Genomic DNA, 27,320 nt, shown 5'->3' with positions numbered 1-27,320 from the left:
ATCTCTTTCCACAGACACATCTAAGTTTCATTATTAAATATTAACAAGATGGAATTATATATTAAGGAATATATGGTGTCTGAGTTGTGCATTGTATATATCAGAGATCATTTGTGCCTTGCTCACTAGTGTACATATTGTGTTAAGATTTTAATTTTAATTTTGATCCAATATTAAATGCACCATATGCAGCAATATATGATAGCTGTTACTAGGCAAGGCAAGGCAAGGCAAGGCAAGTTTATTTGTATAGCACAATTCAACAACAAGGTGATTCAAAGTGCTTTACAGAGACATTAGAAACAAGAACAAATAAAAAGCATGATTTAAAATTGATTAAAACAAGCAAATAAACTAACTAACTAATTAACAAACAAACAAACAAACAAACAAACAAAACAGTATATAAAATCAAAACAGATAAAATCAGAACAATAGATAAAATCAGTAGTTAAATGTAAGTTTTGAAATTTAAGCTTAAAAGTGTGGATTTGGTGCTTTATTCAAATGCAGCTGAGAACTAACTTGCTGTTACTATATAACGCACATTTGTGTGAAATGCCATGACAGAACACACACACGTGCACGCGCACACAAAATTCATATCTGTGGTCAGTCTGTCAACTCTCACACCCCCATCAGAGGACTTGGTACGGCCTGCTATGGGACATCATTATAAAGAGTAGATGTCTTACATAGAGGCAAAGCTCTCTAATCCGAAGGCCAGATAATTCGAGTGCAAAGAGGATTAGCTCCACCCCAGCAGAGCCATTGGCTAAATTTAGCCCCCTTACTCTCTGTCTTCACCAGTCTCCATTTAACCCCTCCTCCAAGCCCCACCTGTGACTGCCTTTACCCATCCATGTAGGGACACTATCCACCAATCACACATTGCAGTTCTTTATTACGCCATCATGACATCTACAGACATGCGCATCCACATAATCCACCCTCTCGGCCTGTTATTCTGGCCCTGCCTCCTGTCAGCGTTAATGATACTGTGTCACAGCTGCGCACACTTGATGTAGACTCTGAAAATTTGTGCTTGGGTTTTACACTTTGTAATGTCTCCGTCCTTCATTTGCAGAGCTGTGTCCTCTGGCAGCACAGTGAGATTGCAGCTGATGGTGCCCGCCATAGGCCTGCCTCAGGAGGAGGGGCAATCCCTGCAATGAATTGAGGAGACGTCTCATGCAAATATCCAGGAAATGAATGGCTTCCAGGGGAGGATTCTGGGAAGGCGTGATAAACCCACTCTTGCATCCCTTTTAGCATGAACTCACTATTTACTGCTTTTACCTCCTGTGAAATCTTTATAGACTGCAGGACCAAATAAATTTTTATTTCTGTGACCTTTGACATCCTTGCAACCTTGCATTATTGTGGAATTAAAGTTTATTTTTGAGTCATTGTCATACAAAGAACTACATTCTACTATATGTTTTGCATTGACTTAGGTATTGACTTGGGTTAGAGAAATTCCTTGCTTTCTCTCCTTTTCATGTCTAATGCAAACTCAATTGTTGCAGCTGTTTGTTTACAGTCTGATTTGCTTAAAATACTGTTTATAAGACCCTCAGGGTTTCTGCATCTTCTGTTCAAGTGTCAGTTCTTTTCAGCACTGCAGCTTCCTTTTGTTGAGTGCCTCATCTTCTATATATGTGGGCGCAAAATAACTTTAAGATAACAAGACGGAGAAGAATACAGCAAACAAAACCCTGCTGGTACAATTACTGAGACATAGCTTGGTGTTTTTTCTCATCTGCTGACTGGGCCTTAATGGAGTCAGTGCTACATAGCTTAGAGAGGACGCTCCATATGATTGTGGGTCTCCAAGTTAAAGCCGAGTCTTATATGTAGCTCATTTCCCCTGTTCTTCATATTTGCCTATAGCTGAAAGATAAAAACTATATATAAAAATGTGATCCAACGGACTTGTAAAAATGGTAATAGATGAAATTTATGAGTTTTTTCTCCCAGCTGAGTAAACATTGTTTTGTGGAGTATATTCAGAAGCAGAAAAATAATGGTTTTACATACAAATTTTCTGGTGAAATCTAAGTGAGGCCTCTTTGTTTATTTCCCCAGCTGTGCTTATCATGAATTATTAGTATGGAGTCGCTGTGCCTTCATGCCTCCTGTTTGCTCCTAATTAAAGAGGAAAGATCTGAGGGAGTTAATCTGCTGAGCTTTGGTGAATGGAGGTGGGATGTGGTGGCGGGTGGGAGACGGCCAGGGTCCGACCACCCCAAATCCCAGTCATCTGGTTGGACACGCCAACTTAGCTTAAGTTACCTGACCTGCTCTCTGGCACAGATCCAGGACTGCATGCAAAGACACACAGAAGTGTGAAGAAACAAAGCAGTTGGTTGACTTCAATTCCGGGTGTGAATGGTTTTGCGTCGCCGGAGTCATTTGAACTGGTCAAAAACTGCTCTGATTGGTGGAACACACACAGAGTTTATGTGACAGTGATTTGTACTGTGGTGTGTTTCGACTGCACAGAGACAGTAAATCCCAGGTGATGAGGATCAAATGGACTTACTGACCTGCAGCGCCACAGATACTGACATCTTGTGGGCACTGAGATTATTGATAAATGCTTTTAATTACAAAAACATTATTGATTTATGTCATCGAGATCTTTATTGTGACCTTTCACAGAACACTGTGGAAATAAGCTACACGAGGCCTCATGTCAGGCTCACAGGAAATACTCGTAAATGTTAATTTTGGTATTTTCCTGGCATTTGTTGATACTAAAATACAAGCATCCACATATTCATCACACACAATGACTGTGGGGTGGCAGTTTGGATGTCAGCCAGTCCATTCAGCTGAATGACAGCAGCATGACTGGTGCACTGTTATCTGTGCAATTATACCACACTGTATCATGATAATAAGGTACACTTTGAAGTTTGGAGCTTTTTTTTGCACACCGAGATGAAGAAAATAAGGATCTGATGGTAAGAATCTCACACCCAGAGTCAATTTAAAGTTGACAGTTACAGAGAATTGGTATGAAGTATCCTGAGAATTGTTGTTCCTGTAAGGTAAGCATGTGAAAAGCTCTGCTGTAACAAATGGTGGGCGGCAGCTGAGTGAACAGTGCTGCTGAGAAAACAGACAGCTACAGCCCAGAGGAAGCTTTTATCTTTATGGTGTCAGAACTTTTTATGCTGAACATGTGTCTACTTTCCCAAAGTGACAATGATATGAAACTTCAAAGAACAATAGTCAGAGCATCTGGCGCGATATTTTTTAACATACAAGCTGTGTATTTACATAGAGATTCATTCTTTCCTTACATTTAATCTAAAACTGCATTTATCAATATGGTTATATTAAAGGTTAAATGACTATATGTTATTTCTGAGGGATCAGCCATAATCAAAAACAACAAACAAAATAATAACCTCTTCATCTTTGAATTCAGGTGTTTACACTTGCTGGTATATAAAATCAAACACCTAGTCATGCAGCCTCTCTTTACTAACATTTGAAAAATAATGGATAATTCTTGTGGGTTCATTTAAATCTAGTATGGTGGTGTAATCTGATGTGGATGTGGTTCCCAAATTTTGGGAACTACAGCAACTCAGCTGAGAAGTGTCAGACTATGCAAAGTTACAGAGCAGGGTTGCTGAGTGCTGCTAGGCATGGTGCATTGCTGTTGCCTACAACTATGGCATTAACATCTGCATGAAAGCGTGTACCAGGAGCATCATCTCATTTTTCCATGGGTAACCAGCTCCTGTAGGTTAATGTGTACTGGCTGAAGTGACTTAAATGACTGAAGACTTGATAAAAATGCTCATTTTGAATGCAGATTTTGCTTGAGTGTTTACCTTAGACACCATATAGAGTGGTAGTACATACATTTTGTCTTTAACTTGTGTTGTGGACAGAAATCCAGCAGCGCTGCTTTAAATCAAGCTAGCATGTTATCTAAATCAGATTTTAAGCAAATTTTTACAAAAAAATCTGCATGATGCTGCAAAATATAACAGAGCCTTATTTTATTAAGTAAAAATAACCCTCATAATCAATCTTTTACCACAAGCTATAATAATAATAATAATAATAATAATAATAATAATAATAATAATAATAATAATAATAATAATAATATGAGTTTACTAACTTTCACCTTTCTAATAATTATCAAAGCCACTAGATGGCGTTGTGATAATGACACTAAGGGTGTGTAAAAATGGCCTCTGTTGGCTTGTAATTTCCTGTTTTGTTTAGTTTTTTACCTAAAGGTAACCATATCTGGCTGCGATGCGGTTTTAGTTGTGGCTTGCAAGCTTTCTTAGCACACTGCACCTTCAGACACCTTCTAATTAATTGTAAGTAACGTAACAGTAAAATATTACAATTTCATTTGTCCAACCTGGAACACAGACCTCTTTGGCTGGCTGTCGAGGCAGTTAATTATAATTAACCACACAACTTGCCATGCTATTTGTCAGGCAGTTGCATTTAATATGTTTGAAATCGCCATCAACACTGCAAACACAGGCAGTCCAATTCAGTGCCTCAAATAAGCTCAGGTCATTTTTGAAAAAGATTTAGCAGTCTAGTCACTTGGAGTGGCCACATTCCTTACTTTAAACCTTTTATTAACTAAATAGATGCCTCAGCAAATAAATTCCCTATTGTATAGCTATGGAGAATACCGTTTTGTAGTATAAGCATGTTTTATTTCTACTGTAAAGTCCCAGACACAAAGGTCTAGAGACTGGTTGGAGACCCTTGGGAACCGGTGGTTTATATATATTCATTATTTATTTATCAGATGCTGGAGGTTATACAGATTTGGGGTTTCCAGGGGGGGTCATCATCTGAAATCTAGGTCTGTGCAGCTGGGTCTTGAAGGTGAGCTTTCTAACACTGGGGTCTGTGTGGACTGAATGACTTTTTAAGGTAGCCTCAAGTGGCTTAGATGAGCTGTATGCACGAGTGTCCTGTGGAGTCAGTTTTTGTAAATTGGCAGCTATGACTGCTTTGTTAAACAAGGTTAAAACTAAAAATTGAACCTCAAGCAAGATCCCTGGAGCGTTATGTGTTTATAAATTTAAAAACCACAAACAAAAGAGCTGCTAAATTGACCTTGAGTATTAAAAACACTTTCAAACATCTCCCCCACTGTGGCTGTTTGGACTGCAAACATTTCCCAGTGTAGCTTTAACTGTATGTAAACAACAAAGGTCAGAGTTAAAAGACTTGTGGACACTGGTGCTGAGTGAGAGGGTCCTTCCACTGAGCTGTGAGGCAGTTTATTCTGAAGGCACTTCAGCCAAATGATATGCCTCTCACTCCTCTCTTTGCCACCTCCTCCCTCCTCTTGCAACTAGTGCGTTTTTGTCTCTCTGTCCAAGTGTTTACTCAGGATGGGGCTTTTTTTTCCAGCTCTATCTCTTCCATCCAAATCCTCCAACTTACAAAACCTTCTTTTATCACCACACAAAGGCAGCTATGTACTTCTTTGTGTCATGCTTGTTACCCCGTCTCACTCATGTTCTGGCACTCTGTAGACCGCGCCTGCTTCATCATTCTCCCCACATCCCTCCACTCCTCCTCCAGGCTGCAATAATGTGTCTAAGTGCAGCTCGGTATGGCTGTGAATGGGGACCCTTTTCAATACCACCTGCCATTTATCTAACCCTCGGCTGGTTACAGGTGCAGGAGAGAGGCGTAGCTCCGAGCCCAGATGCTTGTGATGGCTGGGAGGCCTGGATCCCTGCTGGGCCTCCAAAACAACTTTTATGCGGTTCAATTTCACGTACAGTGATGGAAAGAGTACGCCTGTTGTGTTGATGACACCGTACGCATGTGTTTGATGAGGTGCCAGATACCAGCGTCTGTGCAGAAAGGTGAGCTTTAAAGATGGTAGTAAGTTTTATGTCTTTGTATGAGTTTCAGGTAAAATCTTGATAGCTTTTATTTCAGGTTCAGCATTAAATATTTAAACATTTTCTAGTTTCTAGTGTTTTTATATGCATGTTTATGACATTAAAGCTTTCATCTTTTTCAGCGTGATCAGTATTTTCATTTTTGTGAAACGACAAAAATGGAAGCACAATAACCCACGATTCCCAGAATTGTGCAGAAATTTAGTCTAAAAATGTTTTATTTATTTTACACCCATCTATCCATCCGGTTCTGCTGCAGCCAAAGACACACCATTGGAGATTATGGGGTATTTATTGTGATTTTCTCTTTCTGGCAAGAGACATTTACTTGCACAAGGCAGCAGAGTGGTCTGATTTATCAGTAATGCTTTTGTCACAGCTGTGATCCATAACAGCAGATAATCTGTGGATGGAGAGAAACAGCCTCAAACTCAAATTCTGAGATGGGAACTGATACTCAGAAATATTTTTTTCATTCTGACGGGTCAGTCTGTCCATACAGGCAGCCAGTCATCTATCTAGACTCTTAGTTGGTTCATGAAGTTACACAGTAGATTTTCTTTTTAAAAGATTTTCTCTTATCAAGATTTCTTTTTTCCTGCCCCAGGGACACTGTGACATTATTAAAAGTGATTCCATCCGGAAGTGTGGCCTCACATGCCAGCAAGGCTCAGCTGAAAAACAGTAATTTTTTTTTCATTAGCTCAGTTCATGTCATTCTAAAGATCCAGAAATAACTCTGGCTTGATTTTAAACACATAAGCATGCATTATCCTTTTTTTGAATGAGGATATGTGATGGTATTTGCAAGCTCTAATTCATTTTGTTGATGCCCGAAGGCAAATAATAGAAGTTACAAACAACATACATTTATTTATTTATAAATCTGGCCGGCTTAAGCCAGAGGGAATGAAAGCTCCTTTTCAGTGCTGCCCTGCTTTGTATCAGTATGTATAAGAAAGGTAAGGTTATTCTAAACACTGCATTCTTTACAAGACTGAGTAAACCGAGCACACAAGGTCTTGTTTTTTGTGCTCTTTTTTTTTCTTTCTTTCTGTTGACATTTAACACAGAAAGAGACTAATGTATTTCATGGCAAACTACTTATGTTTGCATTTCCAGCATTTTGGAGGGGGGTGTTATAAAAGTTTCAAACAGCATTCCTTTACCAGTATATTGTATATAATGTGTTGGGAACAGAGATCCTTGCAGAAAACCTCCTGTGCCTGCAGAGGGCAGCTGAAACCACAGGAGTTTTTTTTCCGCCCCTCTGCCTGGAAGGGATTTGCAGTCATGATGAGACAACACTGAAACTCGCTGTTCTACATTATAAGCATCTACCTAATGTTTGCACTGCTGAAAAATGAAAGCGCCTGTGATTCACAATGTAATGTCAGGAGATTGTACTTTTCACCTCTCATCACTGAGTCCAAATCATAGATCATAGATAGTCTAAATCATAGATCACTTTTTGATACATTACCAAACTGAAAAAGGGGAAAGCAAGAAAGGAAGCTTAATGTGTTTGGAATCAGTGACCTTTACCGTACTGTATGGCATGCAACCAGCATGGATCAAATGAATTCAGTGTCTTTGTGTAATGCATTTTAATCTCTGTGTAGCGTTACTTACAACTAATGTTGCTACAAGACGTGATTTATAGCAGCCCTGTGCAGAGCAGTTCTGTGACTTCAGCAAAGTAATAATAGAAAAGTAGAGTCCGCCCAGCATATAAAGGTCACTGTAGTTCAGAGAAGCTACAACTTAAATTAAGAAAAATGTGCAGCAACCTTCACTTAATTTCTTCTTTAGCCTTATTACAGAAAGCAGTGTAGGATCACTGTCTGTCAGCTGAGCAGCAGTTAGTGGTTAAGGTTAGTGGCTTGAGGCGCTCCCTTCAAAATAAAAGTTTATATGGTGGAAGATGGGGTTTGCTATGGTTTCAGCGTATTTGACTACAAATAAATTAGTAACTACAAGATTACATTTATAGTTAAATCATCTGGATTTGTGTGATTATGTTTTGGGTAGTTAAATTTTCAATATGCTGATGAATTTTACTGTATAAAACAAAATCAAAGTTACCCCCCTTTCTTCTAGTTTCTACTAATGACAATTTGTGAACTATAAAGTTATTTTATTTCTTTTTACTGAATGAAAATCGAAAATAGAGACTTTGAATAAGTGTTTCCCTGGTGTTACACAGAGCAAAGTGCTTTGTGTGTGTATGTTGTGGATGTGCAGTTTCAAGCACTATTTTTTTTTTTTTTAAATTCTGATTATGATCTGCTGTCAGTGTTGAGTGTTGGGAAATGCATGACAGTTGTACTGAAAAATAAAAATAAATATACAATTATGTTGCAAGTTCCAATAATTGCCATGTAAGTGACATCATTCCCAAATAATCTGACCCATCATAGGACCAATAAATGTTGTAGTACTCCCAACCATTCCATTAGAAAAATGCAATACAGACTATTGCATTGGGCCATACAAACAAATTTCAGTTTCTAAGTTTAAAAATTCATTCAGATACATGGCAAAGTGATGCCAAACCATTATCGTTTGTGTGTTTGTATTTAAGACGATGTCTCCCAGAGCAGGCGGTGTCAAACACACTGGAAACCACTGGATGCAGTCATCCTTCAAATCATTTGCATGCATTACTGTTACTAAACGCATTACTATTCCTGTTCTGTTACTATACAGTAATGTAAATGTCTTGATAGTTTAAAGTACTTTTTTTTTTGGATCTATCCAAATGATTAAATGATTTTTAAGCACAAGGCATTTTTCTGGGGAGCTGTGCACTAGCTGCCCCTAATTTGACTTAACACCGGTAACATTTCCTTGATTATCTTAATATTTGAGTTTTAGTCTTGTGATTTCAGCTTTAATTTTGAAAGAAAAAAAAACTACTGTTTCTTCTGGATGTAACTTTTCACATTTATTCCGAGATTTTGACTTTATTCTCAAAGCAATATTTCAGCTCCACCCATATGTTTTATTTTCATAGCTATCACAATTTCAACTTTATTCTCAAAATAAAAATGAAAAGTCCTTCTCATATATTCCTTTCTCATTTATGACACAGACTTTCACGTAGTTTTCATTTTCAAGTTTTCCGAAGTAACTTTGAATGTGTTTTCATTCAGTGATCTAGTTATTAGTTCGGTGGTATGCGGTCCATGACACCTTGGTCCTAGTAGCGTGCAGGGTTCGTGTTCCTTTATTGTGAAAAGCACAGACGGGATGTTAATCTGATCTTTCCAGCTTCCTCCGCTTTTTCATTTCGACTCTGGGGACCGACCACGATACTTTTTCACAAACCCGGACAGTGACCGTTTCACAATATTAGTTCCCTCTCGAAGTAATTTTTGGGAAATCACTAAAGTTACTCAAGCCCCCCCTCACGAGTTTACACTGACTTCCTCTTGTCTGAAAGTCTACTCCATGAAAAACAAACCACTGAGCTTTTAATAGTCCTCGTGCTGACTCCTCCCCATTGAGTTGTCCTGGGAAACACTAACAACTCTGAGAAAGTCAGTCTTGTTCCTTGAAGAGAACACTTTTGGTTTGAAAACCTGATCGCTGCGCAACTTTTCACTCCTTTTTTGAACATCCAAATACTGCGAGTTCACCAACAGGAGGATTATTATGTGTTCAGAACATTCCTTTTCATCTTCTTCACGCTGAGCTTCAAGTGCTGAAGGTAAGAGGACTCCTTTATGTAAACCCGTTATCAACTGTACTATGAATGGAGCCCGGCGTGGCTTTGTACGTATCGGGGTTGTTTTACATTGAAAGAAGTTGTTAAATGGCTGCTGGGTGGGTTTATTAACATGTTGCTTGGTAGCCATGACATCTTCACTTAGAGCCTGTGGGGCCAAAAGCTAGAGCTTCTCACGTTTCTGCTAGCTTTAAAACGACGAAGACCAACATAGACGTGTAAAATGATACTGTTCAAAAGAAGCTAAAGTTTAGGAGGTAAAGAAGAAATGCTTGTGACTTATGCAAGTACGCTTATATCACCACTCCGAAAGCTCTCATACTAGCATTAAATGTTGTGCTCATTAGATAATAGTATTTAGGATTGTATTATTTAAGGAGCCCTATTATTCTTTATATGTTAATTCTACTAAAGTAGCTTTGCATGATTTCAACTAACCCTTATCTTATACTAGGCCCCTCATTTCCACCACCCAGCTCGCTGACCTTCTTTTACCATGATTTCAGGCTGTTTTGTGCTTTGTGCAGTGTATAACCCCCACCAAGAGAATTTTAAACCAAATGTTCCTGGTGTTTGGGCTTGGTTAAAAAAAGTCTTCAGGTGTATGTAGTTTAAATAGATCAAGTCATAAAATAGTCAAAGAGTAACTTTGCATGATTCAGAGTTCAAAGTAATCATTATTTATCTCATACTTGGCCTCAGTGTAGCTCTTTGGTTCCTGTGTTGCCAGAAAAGAAGCTGTTTTCCCTTCTTCTACAAGTTTTTTGTAGAAGAACTTGTAGAAGAAGTCTAAAAGCAAACAGAAAGTCTAAAAGCAGGTGGGTGGGTCTACTACCTGCTTGAGTCATTTAAAAATTAAGATATATCTCTCATCTCTTGCATCTGAGATGAATATTTTAAAAAGATCCCTTCTTGTTGACATGATACAGTTTTAAGGGTAGAAAAACTGTCAGAAATCAGGCATTTAAAGCTTTTTATTGGCACATAGAGATTACTTGAATATACGTGCAATGTTTAAAATAAACATCCACCAATGTGCCACACTAATGCCACACAGCATGGTGGTAAGCACTGTTGCCTCATAGAAGAAGGTTCTGAGTTTGTATCCACCATCTAGTGACCGTCTTCTCCTCATGGGTTCTCTTTGGGTACTCTGGCTTCTTCCGACAGTCCAAAAACCTGGTAGTGATGTTAGTTCAATTGGTGATTCTAAACTGCCAAAAGGTGTGAATGTGAGTAAAAATGGTTGTCTGTATCTCTATTTTAGTACAGTGACATAATGGCAACCTGTCCAAGGTGTACCCTGGCTCTTGCCCTTTTTGCAGCTTGGCTAAGTAGCATATCCCACTGCAACCCTGAACTGGATAAGTGCAATAAGATAGATAGATTGAAAGTAGTTATTAAATTTAAATGGTTATTTGATATGTGGCAATAAGAAAATGAATCTATCTATCTATCTATCTATCTATCTATCTATCTATCTATCTATCTATCTATCTATCTATCTGTGTGTGTGTGCGGGAATGATGGGAAATGATGTCATTACATAGTTTGTTTAGCATAGCATATTCTCCATTGTTTACAATAATCTCAGCACTGTCGTAAAAAAGGAAGGTGAGTGTGAGTAACCATTCTCTGGTTCAAAGTACCATAGAGGAGAACAACCTGATTGCTTTGAGCTGATAGGAGGCCAGTCGTAAGCACCTGGATGAATGTGTGCCATGAAAATTAAGGTAGCTCTGGTAAGGTGTATCTATGTGCAAATGTAAAAAGAATCTGAAATGGATACATCCTCAACAGTGATGTCATAGTTGGTTCTCAAAAAAAGGCCTGGAATTTAATTTAATAATTAGCTATATTTACATATATATATATGTCATTCTGAGAGAAATAAAATTGATTTGTATGATTACTTATTTTCAAATGATTGACCTTTACCACTCTTAAGGATTTAATGAGGAACACTCAGATTACCCAGTTGTTATCAGAGTTTTTTATCGGCTCAAAGTTGGTCTTTTGAAGTGATTACACCTATTTTGGCTGTTTATTAAATTAAATGATCAAAATTTATATTAAATTATGTTAATTATTAAATTAATAAAATGATCTATAACCAAAAATAAATCAACTGGTTTCATTAAAAAAAAAATTGTCGGATCTTTGGCACTATTTTTCTTTTGTTTTTTGTATGAAGCCGAAACCCTGGTAACTGTCAATAATTATACTGACTCTGCCTCTAATAACCCCCCACAAGCACAAAAACAAATTAAAGTCATTGTTGGGTTGGGCAGGTACTTAAAATCTTTCCGGGTTATTTTTTTCCTCATTAAGGAAGCCTACTTCCAAGAGCTGATTTTACTTCCTGGTTTGTTGGGAAGGTCTGCACACATGTAAGCAAAAGCAGTGGCCTACTAATTCACTTACACCCGCTTGACCTCACCCATTTGAACATGTTCAAAGGGCGAGGCACCAAGGCATGGCTGCTTTCTGGGTTCCCATGTTGTAACACACCCATAGCTTCGCTCTGAAGTCACAACACAAGCCTCATCTTCTTCACTTCCTGGTTAATTTGAGTTTATCCCACTTGCCTGGGTACAAGCAGTGAAGCCGATCAGTGGCTTGTTTAAAGAGAATCTTCTTATTCTCTTAAAAAGAGTCGGGTGCTAAATGTTTTACATTTTTCCAGTGTCTTTGAGGATTATCTCTGGTCTCAACATCAACACTAATCTGACAAGTGATTCTACGCTATCACCCAGTCTATAATAATGTTGGATCCTTGGATTCCACACTAGTGTTTCATCTTTAAATAAGCCCTAGTAATGGCAAGAGTAAAAGTGAGAACAGGTGACACTGCTCACATTTGTTGTCACTCCCTCATGACCCTGGTAATCTGACTTGTTTACAGAGATTTCCTGCTGTCATTGTTGACTTGGTAGAACTGGCTCTGTTATCTATCAAGCAGCCCACTCATCTATTTTGTATCGCTCCATGCATGCCTTTGACTGTGCAATTGTCCTGTAAAAATGAGTCGGCGCCAATGAATGTAGGCCAAGTATCCATCATCCCCATATTATATTCTTTGACCAAGACAGAAAGAAGGAAATGGACCTGTTGCCACTTCCTTCTTGAAACCTCTTACACAGTGGGTGTGTCACATTTGCAGTAACACTTCACCTAGTTGATATGAACTTTTATGTTGCAAAAGGAAATTTCCAAGTTGATAAATATGAAGCAGATATATTGTAGAGATGTGAGATTGCAGTGCCTTAATTATTAGTACTTTGACAGCGAGTACAGAATAGCTTTATAAAGACTTCGAATCAGCCCTGCAAACTCACCTAGTTCATTAACTTAACACTTCTATACTTCAAATGTGCTTTGTACTTGTGTAATGTGTCAATGTGTTTGAATAATGTTAAACTGTTTTCTCAGTGTTTGAGCAGTTGCTTATCCTGTCAGGTGTTGGTCAAAGAAGTTTTCAGTTGCAGTAATTCAAAATCATCCAAATTTTCATGACTGTTTGTGAATTTAATGGGAACCTGTTCATTTTCATCTTCCATATTGGTCTTTTTGAGGACACTCCTAGATAAGCTTTGTATGTTTTGCCATTTAAAATAATCCTTATTTCACTAATATTGGGCCTTGGTGTGGCCTCAGTTCTTCCACTGTATGAAGTAAGCAATTGCGGCCTCTCTCCCTTTAAACTAGCTTTGAACAGCAGGTCAGTTTAGCTTTGTGCACACATCCAGAGCTTTTTGACTGAAATGACTGGTAAGGATATTTGCTCTCATACATATTTGCTGTCATACAACTTTAAGAGTGGGGAAAAAAACTATCTGAAACGTTGAGTGGAGTATGAAGCCTGAGCTTTTGGTGCAGAGATTACTTTGACAAACAGTTTCTTTATTATTTGAAACTTTGGGCATATTTTTAATGGGCATCTATAAATTTAAGAGAAAGCATAATAAGTCTCATTTAATATTTTACAAACATGTTTTTTTTTACTTTCTTTTGAAGTTTTAGATGTGAAGATCAGCGTGAAATTCAAACCACTAACTTGAGATTTGCAAACCAGAATGAAATGTTAATATCGTGATTTTGTTAGAGTGGCACTTACTGGATATGTCGTCTTTTAAAAATGGTCTCACACCATGTATTATATCCATCTTCAGATGATGGTATTAACAAACATGACAGAAAGTGAGCGCAACATTAAACCGAGCTGCAGCTGAGCTCTTTCACCAGTACACATCATTCCACGTTTTTTTTTCCATAACACACAAGCTATCAGGAGAGGACTGTGCAACTTTTCCACTAAACAAAAGCTTATTACTTTACTCTCTGCAGCTTTCCCTGCAAAATTCAGGTTTATTTCTTAGGACGTCCTAGTTAGCGATATATGTTTAGCTCCGTTATGAGAGACAAATGAAAGAGGAGTTGGCCTCCCATTTTGAGTACTGTAAATTTCCATGAGGATCCTGCTGGCTCCAAGCAGAACCCCGTCAATTTCTCATCTTTACAAACCCCCTAATTTAATGATGATGGAGGATACGCACAGTGTGGGCCTTGTAATTACACTGTATTTGCTATAGAATGGAAGCATTAGAGGAAGTCTTACAGGTACTAGTTCATCATGTAGTGCTGTCTCAGGGATAAGTTTTGGTATGCCTGGGAGGGCGACTGCTGAATTCCCCACTGATATTCACAATAAAGCCTTGACTTAGTTTTTGTTAAGGCTGGAATCGCTGGAATCCTCTCAGCACGCCAAACAGCAGCCGCACTCATTGTTCCAAAACAGCAGCTATTTCCACAGCTTGTCCAAACTTTGTGCCCTGGAGCAGAATTTATTTTCTTCTGGAAATTATTGAGAACGCTTTGATGTTAATTGTTAATGTGCCTATGTTGATATCAAAATTTGACATCATGAAAAGTACCAGCTTTGTGACAATTTCTTAATGTTTGCTTATGATGAATTATTTACAACCCTCTCTCTGTTACCAACATGTGCAGCAGGATTTTATAATCCTGTAAACAAGTATAACCGTAGCAGTTTCTCCATTTGCATGCATTCTGCTAAACCCTCTGTTATTTACTTGTGTTTGATCAGATTAGCTCTTTTTAATGACACAGATGTCAGATGTGTTAAATCACCTTGGGAATTGGTTAGAATAGCCTTTTATTAAAAACCTAATAATAAATATAACTCTGGGAATTTCTTTATTGAACAGAAATAAGCCTTTTTGTGCCAACACAACGGGAAGACAAACAGAACAAACAGAAGACAACATACAAAAACTGGATTGCCTAGATGGATGAGGAACAGCTTGAATATTTACTAGCGGATTTAAAGGCATCTGGAGGAGGTCTTGTGTTTACATAGTGAAATCTGATTTCAGTATGCAGGTGATGTTTGGGAGCCGTACTTGAGAAACAAAGGTGTGCAAGATAGTCAAAAGGTTATGATGATCCTCAACTTCTGCTAATTTACTTGATTTACTTAAACTAGCTAACAGATTATAAAGCCTGCCAGGATACAAACCAACTAGCATCTTCTAACCAGAAGTCATGAGATATATCTCTACAACACTTCTTTCTGAATGTTGGTCCGCTGCTTTTTTTCTACCTCACAGTTAACATGTAGAAGGATAAATTGCAGCAGTTTTCTTTATTTGTAAGGTGTTACATGTGTTTTATTCTGAAAGTTCTGTCGCTGCTAAACCAGTCCTGTGTCGTGTCTCCTTTGTGCTACTGTCGCACTGGAGAAAACGGTAGTTGAAGAATGAGGCACGACCAAAATTATTGACCGTATTCAGTAAACTTGTGATCTTGTTTCCTTTGAAGTACTTGATTCGAAAATAGGGAACAGGTCTGCGACCGCTCACGCTCAGTCACCGTCTTCAAAGTGATTTTGGTGCATCTAGATGGAGGTAAAGTGGCAATAAGACGAAGTCTTAGTCAGCTATTGATTTGCAATTGAATGGGATCAAATTGGCAATTACATGTAATCTGTTGGTTGTAATATGGTGATAAATGATGAATATGTGAAAATTGGAAGTCTGACATGGAAATTCACATGTACTACATAGACTTACATAAGTTTTAAAACATAAATTCGCTTGGCAAATGTGCGTTTATATAGGAACGTAACCAGAATGCAGTCATTCTCGTCTCAAGCAGGTTGCCATCGTATGACTGACTAGCTAATTGGCAGATTAGCTAATTCAGTGTTGTTGCACAGTCCTGTCATCCTTCTGTAAGTGGACTTGAGTTTTAGGGCCAGTCCAATCAGAGCTGGTTCATGTGTCCTTCAAGCGGCTGAAAAATGAATGTTTTGTGAAAATTCTATTATTTTGTTCGTTTTTTAGTCAGCACTAAATTGCAGATACATTTCAATCGTACAGTTTATTGATGCAGGTTGCTAACCTAGCTCACTAGCATTAGCTAATAACTAGGAACGCCACCCTCTTGTCTAAGTTTGGTTTCTTGTAGTTTAATAACCAAATTCAGGTGCTGAGAAAAAAATAGAAGAGGTCACGGTGGCTGCCTCCAACTTTTATACAGTCCATAGTTTCTGTAGATGGATCTGGATGATACTGAGGTTTTCCACACAAAAACCTGACCAGCATACAAGGAGGGGGAAAAAGATGGAACGGTGTGGGGGTAGATGGTGTCTGTACCTAGAAAATAAAAATACCCTGTAGCTGAATTGGGCTGCAGCTAATGATTATTTTTGTTTTTGAATATGTTGTGACTTAAATAGTTATATTTTGTAAAAATGTAAAATCTGTTCAACAGTGAAAGCTCCCCCCCAAATTTTCTGTAATTTTTTAAAAACGATTGAAAAACTAAATATTCTTATATGTGAGAACCTGGGACCAATTGACTTGTTTTGAACCAAACTTAGCAGATAAATCAAGTCATAAACCATTTTTCTGATGAATGCACACTTGATTTATAAATGTGACTGCAGGACTTTTAATGTACCAAGCCACTGTTGCCATTGATTACTTCTGATTACTTTTCCACCAGATGAAATCAGTTACAGTGTGTTTACTATCTATTCTTTTTTGGTTCAATATCAGGATTTACATTAATATATAAAAATCATCACAACATTTAAGTGATCTGAATTCCCAAACATGTTGCCATAAGTAGAACCTGTGTATCTGCACATGCTCAAAACTGCAGCATTGCTAAAAAAAAAGAGTACACTTGCAGTTATGCCACTGCAGTTGCGGCATACACCTGACCTGTAGTCTATTGGCTCCGCCTGTGCCCTGTGACATCAGGGCTTTGATCAGCGTACTGTCTGTGTTAGCACAAAGCCATATTTAGCTCAGTGTAATCAGTGTGGTGAGAGCTTGCATGCCTACTGAGAATACCTGCCTAGTATAAACACACCTGCTCTCTCTGATGGACTTAAAATTAATTTAATGATCACCTGAAGGAGTCTGCTCACAGCCGGTGTCGTCAAATAAACTGTGGGTAAGGTTTCCATTGATGCCTTCATGTGCGTCTTAGTTGGCTGAGACAAAAGCTTTGAAAGTTGATTCTCAGTGTGATGTGACAGAATTATAAGAGCAATTCAACAAGCAGCTTTTATGTTGTAGGCGGTGATGACGACTAAATAAAAGCATTGCCATGTGTGAAGCGGCACACTGAATTTGCAGGTTGTCTTTCTCGTGTTTGTTTTGATGCAATTCCCTGGGGCAAAGTCTGTGATGCACCTAGCAATGTCTGCCTCACTGATAATGTGTTCAATAACAACTAATATGACCGCTGTTAAAGTTGTAATTGGGCTCTCCTCATGGGAATTTACATATTTATCTCAACACACACGTTTCCTTGAAAGCCATTTTTAAAGCTGCAAATTAATACATTCTATAGGGCATCATTAAACTGGTAGGAATACTGTGAAAGATGTGCTTTGAGACAGAATATGGAAGCTTCACTTCTTTATTTTCCAAAATCTTCCTGTAATTGGTGAAAACAGGGTTCTGACGGCTTTCTCATTCATATTATTGTTCTAAATTTTTTACTCTTCAGTTTCTTTTTTAGTTGTCTCCTGTTTGATCACATGGCAGGCATGATCCGTTTTGGGGTGGATGTCATTTATTTCTCATAATGCAACTTAAAAGTGTCTTGTGTAGAAACTTGCATGCCCCACTGGGAATTCAGTTCCCCAAACAAACTGTAGATTCCTATTTTAAAACCATTTCTAAAGAAGTGGTGAAAAGGTTGACAGCTACTTGTTATCTGAATTGTGGAACTCACCGAAATGATCCAAGAGAGGTCAGGAGTGTAAACACACACAAACACATGCATATTTGGGAGCAATTTAGAGGGTCTGATTGACAGAACTTGCATGTCTTAACTTGACTGAGAGAGTACCAAACCTTAGGTTCAGGCCAATACTGTCTAATGCTAACACTAACCAAAAAGCTGCTGTGCTATCAAAGAATTAAGTATTTACATACATTAATTTCACATGTAACTTTGGTACTTCATGTAGCAGTTACCTAACAATGTGCATCAGTCTCGCTGTAGACGTAATATTAATCTGATCATGCCTGCTGTGAAGCTGGGGTTAGCGTTGCTCAGGATTCTCTTGGCTAAACCTCTTACCTCCCAAATGAGACTAACCAGCACTTTCCTTTTCTAAAACTTTGCTGTCTCCCCATCTTTCTGTGTGCTTTTTGCCCTCTGTTTTGTACTCCGTAGTAGTTCGTTTTGTAACTAACACTGTGGTCCCATGAAATGTCAGATGATCATTTTGAGAGATTTTGTGCAATGCTCACCCATCGCCTGCCAGTGAATGGATTGTACATTTGGAATCCTGCTGAATTTATTGCATAAAAGCTTTCTTGTTCATTTTCAACAGATTTTTTTCATGTAGTCCTGAGAGAATTTAAACTTCCTAATAAATATAAATCATCTAGGTGTCAGGGAAGAATCAAATAGACAGATTTTCCATCGTGTGGAAACAGAAGGGAAGGGATGGCTTTAAACCTAAGGAGGAGAGTTGGTGAAGGCCTGGGCCCTGATTACAGGCTGGCCCCCAGTGTGCCTCACAATAAGATAATGCTATCTGGGCTCACAGGTATTTGGTTTCAGTGGAGAGGGTAATAACTGTCACCACGCACTGAGGAGACCTTTCATACCCCGGCCTTGTGTTGTCAGCCAGCATTTGTGTGCTGTCTCTGGACAGAGGCAGCTTTTGTGAGGCAGGGTGAGGTCGCGTCACCACCGCGGTCTCATATCTGTTCATAGAGACAATAGCCCGGTTTGATTAAATCAAACAGCCGTGACTACCTAAGTGGTAGTCAACATGGTGTGTCGAAGTAACTGTGGTGGGGTTGTTGAGGAGGTGACGTTGCCCTGACTAATTTAGCAGTGCTTCAGAGGAGCAGGGCTGATAGTGAACCGTAAAAAGAACCAGACAAGGGTGCAGCGTAAAGCAGGTGCTCTCTCTCAGCAATGGTCATGTTGTAGCAGTAGGTGAGTAACTAGCGGTTAACCAGAGAGAGAGAATGTGAGAGGTTAAACAAACCTCTGGGTTAAACATCAAACCCAGCTGAGCCATACAGCGCTTTAATCCTCCTCCAGTGTGGCACAGCTCTATTCATGCAGCAAACTCTCAACGGGCCCAAATGTACCAGTGAATTCTTCATGAATTTGACTGATATCATCGTCTAGAGTTTTAGAGGCCTTGTGAGTCAGATATTGTTCATGTTTGGAATGAAACATTTATTTGGACAAACTGCTTGAACTCCTTCATCCTTAAAAGGCCTAGTATTTAAACAGCAACTTTAACATGTAAACTCTGATTCAATATTCATTCAGAGCACGTTCATTTCTAAGTCTTAACAAAGCATTTGACGTGGGGATCAAGGACATTTAATGCCTGTGTTTCGTGAGACTTTAAAACCAGCCTGAAAGCTGTCTCCCTGGCACTCTTGTATGCCATTTGGTGGAGGCTTTCTTTCAAAGCCTCTTACTGTACCTTGAGGCCTTACACTAAAGCAAGCGTGACTTGAGCTGTGAACCTGTAAACTTTCTCCTAGTGTCAGTGATCTTAGTTTGCCTCGCAAAAATCCCAAGTATCACATACCTGAACCGATGACTTGGTGGTGCTAGTTTCAGTCATTATGCAAATGTACTGTTTATAAGATTGGGGAAACCTGCATTCAGCTGAGAACGAAGAAGTCACTTGGATGAGTGACGAAACGTTTCTCCCCACTGAGAACGCTACGTCCAGATGAACAGAATGAACCTTTTGGGATCTCCTTACCCGGATGATTGAGCATGCATCGAGACAAAAATCCCAAGTAGATGCTTTTAAGGGATGGTTTCTGTGTTTTAAAACTATATATATATATATATATATATATATATATATATATATATATATATATATATATGTGTGTGTGTGTGTGTTTAAAGCAAAAAACACCAAAAGGGCAGAAAGGATAAAGTATCCAGGCCAGGTTGTCCTCATCTCCTTTGTATTATAGGTGAGGCACAAACTCATTTTTGCCCCTCCCTGAGACTTTTCTATGTTGTCATCATGGAACCTGGGTGTTGGGTGACACCTCAGGTCTATATTGGGCTTCTGTCCCTCTTTAGAGTACCTCCATGTCCTTGATGGCAGCTCCCTCTGCACAGCCATATTCAAAAAGCTGTGTGAAGAAGCAGCCGCAGGTAACTATTGCCCCTTTAACAAGGATCCTCATTGACATTCTTCAAGTTAATTAATGGCCAATGGGAGGTTTTTGGCCTAGAAAGGCTGCTGTATGAAGCTTTAAGGCTATTAAATGCTAATGCAAAGGTATACATGTCTGTCATGTCCAGTGGTCTGACCTGTTTTCTGCACCAGAGTGTGCATGTTGGTGTTTTGGGATTAGTATCCAGGAAAGGTTTGTTGTGTCTTTTGCATTTTGTAACATCACAGGTAAAGATACAGACTCAGGAAGAGGCCAATACAACCAAATTTGATCTGCTTAATGACATTTGTTAAACGAGGCAGCATTTGCTAAATATTTCGAAATAAGTGGTTTTAAGAGGCAAACCGCTTCTCTTCAAGCCTGCTGGCTTTGATGATGCTTTAAATGTTGACCATAATTCTTTAAAAGTCACTACAATTAAAAACATTAATAAAATCTCATACAAACTTTTTTCTTTTTTTGTCCAGTGAATACAGCAGCACTGTAAACATGTTCTGAACTTTATGTCTAATTCAGTTTTATGAATAAGATTATAGGTCATTAAACTGAGGTGGGATAATAACTCTATAAATGATGAGCAGTGCTTCTCTGAGAATGGGCACGTAGATCATACTTGTGGGGTGGGGCTAGGTCAACGCCTTAGGATAATCCATGAAACCATAATGTCTTTATTTCCTGAAGCGTTTTGTTTTTGAAATGCTCTGCCAGTGTTGATACAGCCTTTGGCCGATATATTCTTGTAGTCCTACAGGAATTCTCAGAGAGAGATGGAAAAGATTGTATTTATGATTGCATTTAGCTCTACTTTTGACCCGCACATTTCAGAAGGTGCAACTTTAATTTCAAAGATAAACTGTCTCTGTTTCTGGTTTTTTGCTTCACTTTCATTTCCTGTTGGCAACTAGTTGGTGAGTTTTTGTAGACAACTTAGCCTTACATGCAAACTGCAGGTAACCATAGTGATCTGCTAGTCATAAAAGTAATTGCTAAGAGATTGTTGGTGTAGCACTGTCAGTAATCATTCAGTCAGCGAGGAATACATATTTTTGCCTAGTGGGGTCATCAACATTCCCTAGGCCTGTGTCAATGGGCTTTTACATGTTTCTACATGTTCATCCAATCAATAGTAATCTCAGGCATTTTGAAACAACCAAAAAAAATCCTTTAAAAATCTTGAAATATAAAGATTAAAAATGTAAAGGTTGCACATACATGCATGCTTGTTTCTACTTTGATCCAGGACCAACTAAAGCACAATAAAAAGTAGCATGTTATAATTTCTTCCACATATTCTTTTCTATTCACTACCCTAGCTGACCACTGCATTATGTAGACATGTCTACAAAGCTCTGCACAGCACCTGTGGACTACCAACATAATGCCACTCCAGGTTAAAGTACAGAGTAAAACCAAGAGAAATAAAAAAGATAACAGCTTGATTATTTCACAACTTTGCACCTTGGGTTTGTGTAGTTCTACTCTTTGTTATTCCAGGTTTTTGAACATGTGTCAGAATGCATCTCAATAACTAGACACTATAACAACTTCCTTCTCTGTCGGAAGCTCTTCTGGGATACTGAGTCATGATTGTTTGAGCCAGATGTAGTTGATGTGATGATGCAGGCCGGGATGTCCAAAGATGACATTAAAATTAAACTAGTCATTTTGTGATATTTACCTTTTTTGGCTACATTTTTCCTCAGGGAGAATCACTTGTATGGCAGCCCCGTAAGAATGAGGCTCTTATCAGCTAATAAACAGTCATTATGTGTCTTGTGCACATGGCTATGTTAGGGAATCCTCAGCTGATTATCAGGAAGGGTGTTGGAGACGGTCCGATTAATGAGTTGGGAAGCTAATCCTGTTCATCCTCCCATTCACTCTGCAGTCACATGGCTATTATGGCTTATTTTGATAGCCATGGGATCAGCGGAAGCCATAACAGGTCCATTCAGCACCCCTGACTCGTCACATCGCTGCCTCGATAACAGCTTTCAGGGGCCTTTGTCTCTTGATTCATTGGTCCATTTGTGACGGCTGTGCATTTGAACGTGGCTCATGCCCTGCCTCTGTGCAGCCTTTCAGCTACAGAGGGAAAAAAAATCTGTTTTAGTAGCAATTCAAAGGCAGTTTCTGCTGTAAAAGAGACTCTTAAGCAGCTTGGCCAAAGGCTGGCTGCACCCAGTGCTTTAGGTGGAGTTAATGGGTTGTGTCATCTCTATAAGCAGGTGTCGGGTGGCCATAGGGCAGGCTTAGGGGATGTCATTTCTCAAGGTTCTTCTGTTACCAGAGAAAGGGTTTGCTTTATACACTATTTTTTCACAGAGTTTTCTTTCACTGAATATTTTCTTTTTCTTTTGTGGTATGATTTGGTGCAGTTTTGGGTCAACAATTTTTTCTCAATATCTGATTGCACAGGCAAAATAAAGTTTTGTTTAGGCTCATTTCTGTCTAAATGAAGCAAAGCTCTAACGTAATATTTACTCCTGCTTAGTTTCACACTTGGAAATGACACAGTTGTTCTTGTTGTTTTTTTAATCTACCGGTAATTAAAAGAACATCAAGCAGTATTTGTTTTGTCAGGTTTTAGCATTATTAAGGATGAAATCTGTATGTGCACTCTGTAACTTGACCCAGAACTCCAGGTATTATTCACAGCAGCATACTGTCTTGCTGCAGTAAATTGCCTGGAACTTGTTTACCTCTCAGCAGCCCTATGCGATGCAGAAATCAATGCATTCAGTGTGAACCTTTTTTGTAATTTCCTGCACCAGAAATGACCCACAGATGTAGCTATTTAAGAAGTCCCCTGTGTTCTCTCTCTGAATGACTGTTGCTGGCCAAGAGGAACTGTTAGACCAAATGAACTGTCACACCCACTATATTGTATGACCACGAGGTCAGCAGAAGAAAGCAGATCAATGGCAATCTGATGAACTGATACCAGACATGCATTCAGTAATATTTTTATACTTTATTACATTTAATCAAGCGACTCCCTATCCTCCCTGTGAAAGGGCTTCCTGGGGTCATAAATACATAGAGAATTGTTAGTTCATTGTTTTGGTTTGATTTACTGTTATTGTCTGAATCCCACCTCTATTAAGAACCCTGGAAAAAAAGGAGCGAGTGGACAAAGCTCAGAGAAACCTGATTGTTCCTGGACCTGCAGCACAAAATGTCAAATAAGAGCCAAAGTAAACTGGTGCTAGATAAAGGTGCAAATATTTTCTCAGGAGTTTGTCAAGATACCAAACAATTGTGATAAGGTGAATAAAGAATATTGCCTGTGCAGATGATGTAATCTGAAATTTGTATCACAGTTTTTCCTTTGCATCAATGCTGTATTCTGTTATGGTATTTAAACCTTAAATGGATACCTCACTCTGAACACATTTTAAAAATAATTTAGATCTCACTCTTTTGTGTTTTCTTTGTGAAAAGAAACTAAACCATGAGGAAAACCTACAGGTTTTCTGATGCAAACACCTGCAGTTTGCATCAGAGTAAGCAAACTGCAGGTGTCAAAATGCAATAAGGCTCCAGGTCTGTCGGTGAGGATAGTGGTCCCTGTGTTTGTGAGAGGCAGCCAATCAGGAAGAAGCTGTCTTAAGGCGAAAGGAGCTAAAACAGCTTGTTTCAGTGGATGGTCATCTGCATGTCATCTGGCATACCAGAAACACATAAGCCATACAATGGATATTAACTCTAATCTAGTATTTCTTCAATGTGGTGTTTTTACTCTACCTTAAGCAAAAACTGGGTACTTTTTGTACTCAAAGTTCTGAGTTTAGCTACGACTTTGAATATAGTAACTAACCAGTGGAGTGTAGCCTGTGTGCTAAACGCAGGTTGTTACCATCTGTGAATTCTGTAAGCCCCTGACAGGCTGTGCTTCCATCATCCTGTTCAGAATTTGTTTAATCTTTCCTCTTGATGTTTTGTTTTGAGATATAAATACAGGCAAACTGACCCACTGTTTATAACCATTAGTTTTAAGGCCCAGCCTTCACTGTTCTTCAGGACCGATCATGTTATCCAAAAGTCCTTAAAGGTGAACGCTTTTGTTAATAAAGGTAATCAGTGGGAGGGACAGTCATTTAACAGTTTATTTAAAACCTAAGTGTGTGTGTGCGTGCCTGAGTGTGTGTGTTTCTCAAAGTAATGACAGTATTGTAAATCTGTTATGGCAGAGTATGACATCAGCATATCTCCACCTTTGGTCTGGTGACATGTAACTTATTTCTTGGAAATTATTTACAAACATGCTAACAGACAAGTATTGGTTAGTTGCATTAACTAGTGGGTTTGTGTTTCTGTGTGTGTGCTGCCTGTTAGTCATGAAGCTGAAGTTAGTTGCCATGACAAGATGAAAAATCACCCAAGAGGAAGTTCTGGAGGTCTGGTGTAATATTAAAGGCCCCTCCATGAACTCTAGGCAGACGGTGGAGCAATTACATCCTGAGATGATGCAGTAGATCTTTGTCAATTTCCTTTTATTTGGCGTGCACAGCTCTACATTATATCAGGAATAAAGAACTCAAAAACAGAAGTGACCAGAGTATGGAATGAGGTGGATGGCCATATCACCACCCAGCGTATAGCTTGGCTTTTTTTTCAAAAGGGAAATGGCCAAAGTGCATTTAGATAGTGTGTTTCAAGTGTGCTTAACTTTTGTACTCCGATTACTCACTTGTTTTATTTTCTCTCTTAACTAAATATTTGTAAGCTTGAACTGTTTTACTAGTTTACGGCTGCTTAATGCACTCTCACTCTAAACAGACGAACGGCCACTTATTCTGTTTGTTGTTGAGATCTGTAGATGTTAAAGATTGATTTAAAACAAAACAAGAGCCTAACAAGAGCTTTTTCTTGGAAAAGAACATTTACCATAACTGGCTGGCAAAATCAGGGTGTCACAAGGACTTTTGGCCCCCTTAATGAATTTGAAGAAGTGAGCAAAATAAGCTGCTGTGTGCAGCTGCCAGGTGTGAAGGCGTCGCAAATGTAAAGCATGGCACAGCTGATAAAGGGCACAAAAAACCTGCATTTGGATGAGTAAGTGTTATCATCTCTGTCCTCAATAGTGAAAAATGTGAATGTAGCACAGCCTCTGCTTCCAACCAGATATTGTTGTGTTGTGCACTGAGTTAAGTTAGCGGTCACTTAGATATCACATTAGCAAAATAACAAGGACCCACTGGCTGCACAAGTCAATAAAGCTGTCAGTCTGCCCTGTTGAAACGTCCTTGAGTAAAGGCTCCTACCCATGTCTTGCCTGGAGTAGTTATAAAAAGAGCACTAGGAGACGACAAATGTTCCAAATATCAAAATATAAAAGAAGCAGTGGGACTGTTGAGGACATTACGTGAGAGTCTTATCAGTCAAAGTTGTGCATGTGGTGAGTGAGGAAGCTGGTCTCTGGCCCAGTGCACTTAAGGCAAGCGGATTAGGCTCCAGAGTATTATTAGAGCTACTGATTATCCCCTTACCTGATCTGCCTAATTCTAGTTCAAGGCTATTTATTTAGCAGAAAAAGTGGAAAAAAGTTTGGTTTGGGCTACAGAAAGTGAATTGGTCTCGCTGCACTTGAGCACTCTGTTGAGTCCAGCAGTTCTCTGCTGAACTCATTAGGTCTTGGCCTTTTTTGACGCTGCCTCCCCCGCTGTGAGGTTCATGTGATTAATGCACTGCTGACCACTGCAGGCCAGCAGCAAGGACTTGTTTTAGTGCCAAAGAACAGCAAACAAAAGAGAAAATTTTCTCTGCAAATAACCAAGGAGAGTGGTCTCAAAAGTGACCAGTCCCTTGACTCATTGATGAATACAAGCAGCCAAATATCTCCACAAGAAAGTTCAACACAAAGGTTTCAAATCCATTCATCCTCAAGTCTAAAGCTGTTATGCATTTGTTTGGATGTAATTACACACCCACCGCCTCTGACCTTGTGCCCAGAGAAAGGCTTTGAGGCCTGCATCCTCGAGTGGGAGTGAGGAATCAAATGTGAACATAAGCTGATAAATCCTGCTAACTGATCATACAAATCCTTGTAAAAGAACTAAAAGTCAAAATATATTGGTGGTTTACTTTTCTTGCTTTATTTTTTTTTTTAGTGAGGGACTAATCAGTGATAAGAGGAGGCAGGAACCCACGTGTGATCCAGTGTGTGTCTGTTCTGTACTCTTAATCTCCCACCGAGTATTGGGACAACTGCCAGAGCCAAGCTTAACTGCCACCTTGTCCACAGCAATGTTCTGAAGAGCTGCTGTACATGCTTCCTGTTCCAGTATCCAGACTATTTCAGTTAGCAAGCATCACTAGGATAGAGTAGTCCCAGTGGCAGTTTGCTCGCATTTTCCAAAGTACTACAAAATATGTTTAGGTTTAATGTTCTAGCTACGAGGGTCTTTTCTGCATAAAGTAATTTTTGACACCCCAAAGAGATTTTAACCAAATAAATAAATAAATAACCAGTACTGGAATTAAGTTATTTTTTAGCCTGTTTTATAAATTGGGATTTTATTTAATCAGGCATATATATTACACATGTATTCCCTGTAGCCCGTGTTCTCTATTAATAATGAATGTCTGTACTGTGCAAAAGGAGGGCCTAAGAAAGGAAAGGGTCTTACACATTAATATAATTTTTTTCTTTTTTTTTCAGATATATAATATTCTAATGTTTTGGGAAATAAAGTGTTTATTCCATATTGCATTTTGTTGGCTTTTTCAAAAGTAAGCAATGTCAATGTAACAAATTTGTCAATAATTAATTTTCAGTATGATTTTCTGGATATGTATTTGTCTGACACAGACTTAAAGGATTTTCTAAAAGGGTAATAAACAAAACCCCACTAAGCTTACATGTCGTAATCTCCATTATTTAATTATCTTCTGTCCCTTTTGAACTGTGCGGCAAGCTCTGGAGCTGTGACTGATACATTA

At 38.8% G+C, this 27,320-nt stretch overlaps 1 protein-coding gene across 5 annotated transcripts in view; it reads left to right on the top strand.

Annotated features, from left to right (window-relative positions):
- Positions 1-9,234: 9,234 nt before the first annotated feature.
- The window catches only part of akap13a (A-kinase anchoring protein 13a), a 119,711-nt gene continuing 101,625 nt past the window's right edge, over positions 9,235-27,320 (top strand). For 3 of the 5 annotated variants that reach the window (XM_085361401.1, XM_085361323.1, XM_085361155.1), the window contains exon 1: positions 16,908-17,136. The gene's annotated coding sequence lies outside the window, so the exon portion shown is untranslated. Of the gene's footprint in view, positions 9,634-16,907; positions 17,137-27,320 lie in introns of those variants that run through there. The other 2 variants (XM_085361240.1, XM_085361487.1) reach the window with 1 other exon arrangement.

Source organism: Diplotaxodon limnothrissa, linkage group LG1 (genome assembly GCF_057381915.1).
Source record: "Diplotaxodon limnothrissa isolate DT_005_m linkage group LG1, D_limnothrissa_male_GT1.1, whole genome shotgun sequence".
Classification (NCBI taxonomy): Eukaryota; Metazoa; Chordata; class Actinopteri; order Cichliformes; family Cichlidae; genus Diplotaxodon; species Diplotaxodon limnothrissa.
Note: the sequence above shows the minus strand (reverse complement) of the source record. Positions and strands in the feature narration are given on the sequence as shown.